Source organism: Octopus bimaculoides, chromosome 6, assembly GCF_001194135.2.
Source record: "Octopus bimaculoides isolate UCB-OBI-ISO-001 chromosome 6, ASM119413v2, whole genome shotgun sequence".
Classification (NCBI taxonomy): Eukaryota; Metazoa; Mollusca; class Cephalopoda; order Octopoda; family Octopodidae; genus Octopus; species Octopus bimaculoides.
Window position 1 is genome coordinate 73,633,527 of NC_068986.1, and position 8,710 is coordinate 73,642,236.

General features: G+C 36.5%; 1 protein-coding gene across 1 annotated transcript in view; it reads left to right on the forward strand.

Annotated features, from left to right (window-relative positions):
- Positions 1–8,710, forward strand: part of LOC106873829 (pleckstrin homology domain-containing family H member 1) — a 949,845-nt gene that overhangs the window by 329,713 nt on the left and 611,422 nt on the right. The window lies entirely within an intron of this gene.

Genomic DNA, 8,710 nt, shown 5'->3' on the forward strand with positions numbered 1-8,710 from the left:
ATATATATATATATATATATATATATATATATATATATATATATATATATACACACACACACATATATACTTTCACATATAAAAAGCGTATAATATTATACACTTTCTATATATGAAAATATGTAGTCTATTGACTTTTATTACGCATGCTAGCCACCGGTATGAAATTTTTCTAAATTTTTTACCTTTTTAATTTTCACAGTACACACACACACACATTCTCACTCACTAACACTTTATTTGTAAGTTAACCAGGCTAGCATTGGTTTCATGTTAAGAGATATCTCTCTTAACAATTATCAAGCTTGTCACACATTGGTTTGCTTACATACCTATAACTTAGTGGTTCACCAAAAGAGAATGATAGAATAAGTACCAGACTTAAAAAATGAAAAAAAAAAATGTATTAGAGGGTATTTAAACGTATTAGAGGCAGTGCTCCAGTATGACTGCAGCCCAATGTTTAAAACAAGTAAAATATAAAAGAGAAATCAGTTACCCCATGCCACCACCCCTGCCCCCACCCCACCCTGCAAGTGCTATAAAAATAAGTGTAAAGCAGTAAAATAAAAATAACAAAAACGTTGTTAGCAGATTCAAATTTTCTAGCATTCATTGATCTTTAGAAATACAGTGATTTGGTAATTTATCCAAAATTCTGTCAAATGGGTTTCGGGTAAATGGTTGGAATCATTAGTCTGTCAGACAGAATACTTTGTGGGATTTAGTCGTGATGTTCTGAGTTTATTTATACCAAAATCAACTTAGCTTTTAATCCTTCCAGGGTAGAAAGAATAAAGGGCTGTGACTACAGTGATATTGTTTCTATAGAAAGTCTGGACTATAGTGGTTGTTCATATAGTGAGGCTGACAGTGTAGTGACACTGTAATTGTAGTAATACTGTGAACGTAGTAAGGCAGTGAGCTGGTAGAAACGTTAGCATGCCAGTTGAAATGCTTAGCGGTATTTCGTCTGTCTTTACGTTCCGAGTTCAAATTCCACCAAGGTCAACTTAGCCTTTCATCTTTTCAAGGTCGATAAATAAATTACCAGTTGCGTACTGGAGTCAATGTAATCGACTGGCCCCCTCACCCAAAATTTCAGGCTCTGTGCCTAGAGTAGAAGAGATTCTATAACAATCTTTAAAGGTGGCGAGCTGGCAGAAACATTAGCACGCTGGGTGAAATGGTAAATGGTATTTTGTCTGTCTTTATGTTCTGAGTTCAAATTCTGCCGAGGTCGACTTTGCCTCTCATCCTTTCAGGGTCGATAAATTAAGTACCAGTTACACACTGGGGTCGATGTAATCGACTTAATCCATTTGTCTGCCCTTGTTTGTCCCCTCTATGTTTAGCCCTTGTGGGCTATAAAGAAATAAGAAACATTAGCACGCTGGGTGAAATGCTAAGTGGTATTTTGTCTGACTTTATGTTCTGAGTTCAAATTCTGCCGAGGTCGACTTTGCCTTTCATCCTTTCAGGGTCGATAAATTAAGTACCAGTTGCATGCTGGGGATAATTCAAATCAATGGTTCCCCTCCCCACAAAAATTTCGGGTTTTGTGCCTAGAGTAGAAAAGAATACTGTGAATGTAGTAATGTTGTGACTGTAGTGCACTTGTGACTAGTAATGCTGTGATTGTACTGAAGCTGTGATTGTATTGAAGCCATGACTGTAGTAAAGCTGTGACTAGTGAGGCTGTGACTGTAGTGATGTGACTGTGATAAAGCTGTGACTAGTAAGGCTGTGATTGTATTAAACTGTGATCGTAGTGAGGCTATGACTGTAGTAATGTTGTGACTGGAAATGCTGCGATTGTTTTAAGGCTGTGACTAGTTAAACTGTGACTGCAGTGTTTGCATACAGTGAGGCTGTGGTGAAAGAGGTGTGACTATAGTGAGACTGTGGCTGTAGCAAGACTGTGACTTCTGATTGTGACTGTAGTTAGGCTTTGACTTCTGATTGTGACTGCATTAGTCAGTCACTTGTGAGTCTGTAAGTGTAATGAGACTACAATAAGGCTGTAATTGTGGTGGCTGTGTTACTTTATTAAGTTGGGTATATTTAACTATGTTGACTCTCACTAAATATACATTTACATGGAATCAATTTACATGGAATCAATTTACATTAAAGTGTTTTGTATAACTTATCTGCTCTAGTATCTTTCCTGGTACATGTGTGCTCACCTTTCTCTCTCTCTCTCTGCTCTCCTGGGACCATCTTCTACTATGTCTCTCCTTACCTCCCCCCTTGGTGCACCTTCTACTGCTACCTCTCTCTTAACCACATTCTCTTTCTTCTCTTTGTTTCCTCTCCTTATTACACTATGTATTGTTACTTCTCTTTTGACTTCTTTCTTATACACACATCTATTGTTACCCTGTCCTCACCCTTCTTCCTAACACACAATTTACTCTTCTTTTCCTATCTCTTTCTTCTCCTTGGCTCTATTTCTTATATAATATGTACTACTACCTCTCCTTACCACCTCTTCCTTCCACACAATCTATGGTTACCTCTCCTTACCTCTCCTCTTCCTTCCACACATTCTCTGGCTACCTCTCTTCACTTCTCTCTTATCCTGACCTCCCTTTTTATATCAGAGCTGGTAATTTTCATTGCTGATTTTTCTTTAAACATTTCCTAATTTCTTGCCGGTAAATTACACTCTTGTTTGCAATTTACTGGGATTATCATGTTCTCTGGAATACAGACAGCAACATCATTTAACTTGGGATGGATTAGAAATGAGGTGCAGTTGAGAGGAAATGAATTCTTTAAACTCTTTAATTGCCAAACCATTTTGCTGTCATATTACTACATTTGGTGGAGCCAATCAAAGCTATTAGTTGTCAGTGGTTCATTCATTGGTCAGATAAAGCAGTAACTAGGGCGATAATGAAGTCAATATTAGCTGTAACTGGCCAATGAAATTAGCTAAAATGAGATAGTGTTAACATAATGAACTGCAGAGAGATATAGTTTCTTTACTGTTTATTGACTCTAACTGTGGATTTCTGACAATGTAAGCTTCAACTTGTCTGATTCTACTTGCTCAATTCTTCAGAATTCAAACATCAATATTCTATTGCTTACAAAATTATCAATCCCAAACCAATGATTTTTTTTCTTCTTTTTTCTTTATTTTTTTCATTAAAAATAAATTTTATTATATTTTAGTATGTGCTGATTTCACAGAGATGGTATTTTGTAAGTTACAAAACTGAAGCAATATTCCAAGGCTGTGTGTGTATGTGTGTGTGTGTGTGTGTGTATGTGTGTGTGTATGTGGGGGTTTTTTTTTAGCCCTTGGTTAGCTCTTCTTGAGTGGACTTTGATCAAAAACATTGTAGCTGTGATCGCCCTCATCATTTACTTCATAATGAAATGTCTCTTTCCTTTTTTAAGATAGTTCTTTTACCTTTTACTTCTTTCAGTCATTGAACTGTGCCTATGCTGGGGCAAGCCTTCAATTGAATGAATTGACCCCAGGACTTATTTTTTAAAAGTCTGCTACTTATTCCATTGGTCTCTTATACTGAACCACTAATTTATGGGAACATTAACAAACCAACACTGGATGTCACACATTAGAGGAGAATAAACACAAAACAAACACAAAACACACATGATGAGCTTCTTTCAATTTTTGTCTACTATATCTACTTGATGGGTCTGGGGCTATAGTAGAAGACACCTGTCCAAGGTGCCATGCTATGGAATTGAACCTGAAACCATGTGGTTGGGAAGCAAACTTCTTACCACACAGCCACTCTTGCTCCTATGGGTATATAACTCAAGTGCAATTTGGTTGCTATTTCTAACAAAACATATGACCACATAGAGGCTCAGTTGTTGTTTGTGAAATAATGATATAAATGTGATAAATATGTGTGAACAAAAAATGGAAACCTACTTTGGTGATTGTTGCTTTAAGTATCAAACAAAAAAAAAACAAAACAAAACAAAAGGAAGAATTTGGTTTGTTAGTATTATTTACATTCTACTGGATGTAGGAATCTTTAGAATATGTACGAATATTCCGAAATGTATGGCTTTATCTAAACAATATATTGATTGCTTTTCCACAAAAGGAAGAAGCTAGAGACTATTTATTCATACTCTCTGTTGCTAGCATTGCTTGAATGGGACAATATTACTGGAAATGGTATTATGCAGATAGATGTATTTTTTGTTTTCTCCTTTTCTCCCAGTATAGACTGTTTTATGATAATATGGGCACTGGTACCTATTTTCCACTTCAGTAAACTGAGAAGTAAGTCAAGTACATGTTTCTTTGCCTTAGGACATTGCAAATAGAGTATCATATAAATAAACAGCAGCTCTCTATCTTTTCATTAAGGACAATGGACTGTTTTGAAGAAGGCTGATGAAGAAATAGGTTGGCAAAATACTATATATTATATTAATTAAAAGAGAGAGAGAGAGAGAGAGAGAGATAAATATTGGAAATTGGAGAAAGTGATACAGTGGAACACTTACTACAACGAATCATTGAGGGAGCCACAATATGATCGCTTTATTTGCTAGAAATAACAGCCAAATCTTTCGCAAGTTGTGCCTTGTTGTGAAAACTGAGGGGTCACATTGAATAATGTTGTCCTATGCATTGCTTATGTGAAGTGATAGGATGATCAGGACTCAAATGCCCTTGATTATAGGGTTTGCTAGGTCAGAAATGACCTGGGGTTAAACAACAACAATAGCAACAACAACAGTGAAGCATGAAGCTTTGAGTTCAAATTTTGTCAGTGTCCAACCATCAACATGCTGGGAACTGGGAATAAATTCTTCTATCCTATGAAAGTTGATATTGTGCTTAATGAAAAGGATTCATTAAAAGTCTTTGATGGACTGCTGTCTTGATGTTACATTAAAGTAATACTACAGTAAGACATAAGACAGTGCTACAGTAAAAAAAAAAAGACAAATCTGTGTTTTGTTGGCACTCCGTCGCTTATGATGTCGAGGGTTCCAGTTGATCCGATCAACGGAACAGCCTGCTCGTGAAATTAACATGCAAGTGGCTGAGCACTCCACAGACACGTGTACCCTTAATGTAGTTCTCGGGGATATTCAGCGTGACGCAGTGTGACAAGGCTGACCCTTTGAATTACAGGCACAACAGAAAGAGGAAGTAAGAGTGAGAGAAAGTTGTGGTGGAAGAGTACAGCAGGGTTCGCCACTATCCCCTCCCAGAGCCTTGCGGAGCTTTTGGTGTTTTCGCTCAATAAACACTCACAACACCCGGTCTGGGAATCGAAACCACGATCCTATGACCGCGAGTCTGCTGCCCTAACCACTGGGCCATTGCGCCTCCACAGACAAATCTGTAATAAGAAAAGAACTACAGTACTACAGTAAGACGATGTGAAGGCGCATGGCTCAATAGTTTGAACACCAGGCTTAAAATCATGAGGTAGTGAGTTTGATTCCTTGACCGGGTTGTGTGTTGTGTTCTTGAGCAAGACACTTTATTTCACATTGCTCCAGTTCACTCAGCTGTAGAAATGAGTTGACATCACTGGTGCCAAGCTGTATCAGCCTTTGCCTTAGCCTTGGATAACATCAGTCATGTGGAGAGGGGAGGCTGGTATGCATGGGTGACTGCTGGTCTTCCACAAGCAATCTTGCTTGAACTTGTGCCTCGAAGGGGAACTTTCTAGGAGCAATCCCATAGTCATTCATGATTGAAGGAGGTCTTTTTTTTTTTTAATCGTATGATGACTAATGTTGTATTACATGTTGATATGTTATATGAAGATAAATGAAGTGTATTATGATCTGAGTCAGAATGTTCAACTGCCTCACTGAATTAATATTGATGTGTGATTGGAGTAGTTTGGTCCTCTTCTTTGACAACTTGTTCCATTTTGATAATGGTTACAGCACGAGTCAACATACATGAGGAATATTGCAGACTCAATATAGTTTACTACTCTGTGTCCATGCAAGTTCAGTGGAGCAGTTAGATTCGTATTACATTTAAAGAGATTTTCATAGGTGCAGGAGTGGCTGTGTGGTAAGTAGCTTGCTTATCAACCACATGGTTCCAGGTTCAGTCCCACTGTGTGGCACCTTCGGCAAGTGTCTTCTACTATAGCCTCGGGCCGACCAAAGCCTTGTGAGTGGATTTGGTAGACGGAAGCTGAAAGAAGCCCGTTGTATATATGTATGCATATATGTATGTGTGTGTATATGTTTTGTATGTCTGTGTTTGTTCCCTCAACTTCACTTGACAACCGATGCTGGTATGTTTACGTCCCCATAATTTAGCGGTTCAGCAAAAAGAGGCCGATGGAATAAGTACTAGGCTTACAAAGAATAAGTCCTGGGGTCGATTTGCTCGACTAAAGGCGCTGCTCCAACATGGTTGCAGTTAAATGACTGAAACAAGTAAAAGATTAAAAGAGTACTAGAAAACTGTACATTTTTTATACTGTATGTCCATCACAATAATGCTGTATAGGTGTATTTTGTTATGAAACAATGACCGGTGGTAAGTTCTCAAAGTGTGTCCAATCAGAATTAATGTTTTTAATTGTACAAATCAAGAGAATAGTAAATGTGAACTGATGTTAGACTGTAACCATAGTAACAATAAAAAGTTGGAGGGAATTTTTTATTTATTTGATAATTATTTGTGATTATCAATTATTAAGAATTAAGAGGAAGCACATATTTGATCAGAAACATATAAATGGCAGCATCTAAATTGTATAATAATCAAATTGAATACATAAATCAATGGTGCTGCTGCTGCTACTGCTGATGTTAATGATATATAGCTAATTACACTAAGTGCGATATAATACATAAATATAATGTGCTGTTACATTGTGAATCCTCATCACTTAAGTTGATAATTAATAATAAATTAATTAATATATTACAATTTAATTAACAAGCAGTACAAAGGCCCTGTAGCATTGGTGGAGAGAATCCTTGGTTGAAATACGGAAGGAATTCAATACCTGCCTGAGAGTGGATTCATTAAATACAAAATAGATTGTTTTTGTTTAATCCTAAGCCAGTTCTGATCAAACAAATGTACTGAGACATTCCAACTATGACCAGCCGGTCTGTTTAGATACATTTAATACTATGTTGTCTAATGTGATCTTCCACAGTAAGTTGTGATATGAGAAATATTTGGTTACTACTTGTAGCAGATGGAGTGACTAAGTTAAGAATAGGAGCCTTTTTACTATTAAGGGTGAAATGTAAGTTCATAAGAATTTGAGTGAGTGAATGAATTTTTGATTTTACATATAGGTGTAGGCATGGCTATATGTGAAGAAATTTGCTTTCCAATCACATGGTTCCAAGTTCAGTTCCACTGTGTGGCACCTTGAGCAACTGCCTTCTACTATAACTTGCGAGTGGGTTTGGGAGATGAAAACTTAAAAACATCTGTTGTGTGTGCGTGTGTATGTACACACACACACACACACACACACACACATGCACACACAACGCACACACACACACACACATACACACACACACATCTGTATGTGTGTGTGTTATTTTGACAGCATGTGATAGTTGTAAATAAGTGTCACTGTCACACAAGCAGTGTCATTCATCTCCAATATTCTGTGAGAATATATCTGGCCATGAGGAAGTATTACTTTGCTTCAAAACATGTGAGGGTTGGAAATAGGAAGGGCATCCAGCTGTAGAATATCTATTCAACCTGTGCAAGAAAAAAAAGTAGACGTTAAATGATGATGATGATGATGAAGATGTTGCTGATGATGATGATGATATTCATGTGAAACTTACATAAAAAATTCTTTTGTTTTGCTGTTAAACTATTGCTTTTGAACAGTTTTTAGAAACTTAGTAAATTATTTCAAATTTGTTAGGAGACAAAATTTATCACACAGTCGAGATGTTTCCTCACCTCTAGTTCAGTTAGTTTCCCATTAATATACAACAGATAGGGGGTACCTGTGATAAAGGTATACCAATAAAAAGATGAAAGGCAGAAATTGTTCAATCATCTCATACATTATTCATAATCATTGATTGATAGTAAAAGACTGATGAACAGTGATACAATGTTCTTAAATTCTCTCCTAGCAATGAAACCATCGAAATGTGGTGTCATAAATTGCCCAAATGTTGCTAATTAAATAATTTGTAATTATATAAATTACTATTGTTAAAAGTTTAAATTTCAAATTTAAACTGTTTGTCAGTTTAAAATACCACTTTTAACATTAAATATATTCAGTTTAAATATAAACAGACTTTGAAAAAATAAAAAACTTATTAACTTTACCTCTATTTCTATTTTCAGAAAAATAGATATTAGGTGCTTTTCAAATGGGTATATTGTTGAAATTTAGGTTGTGGTCTGTCATTCCATCTCTTTGTCATTTCCTCTGTGAAGATCACAGTCTGACATCTGTCTTCACCACTTTGTCTCTTGTCTTCTTACTCTTATGCAAGTTCCAGCCGCATTAAGTGTCCAGCTCTTCTTTACACAACTGTCCTTATCCATACACATCACATGTCCATACCAGTACAGTCTTCTTTCAGTACAGTCTTCTTTCAGTACAGTCTTCTTTCAGTACAGTACTTCTTTCAGTACAGTACTTCTTTCAGTACAGTCTTCTTTCAGTACAGTACTTCTTTCAGTACAGTCTTCTTTCAGTACAGTCTTCTTTCAGTACAC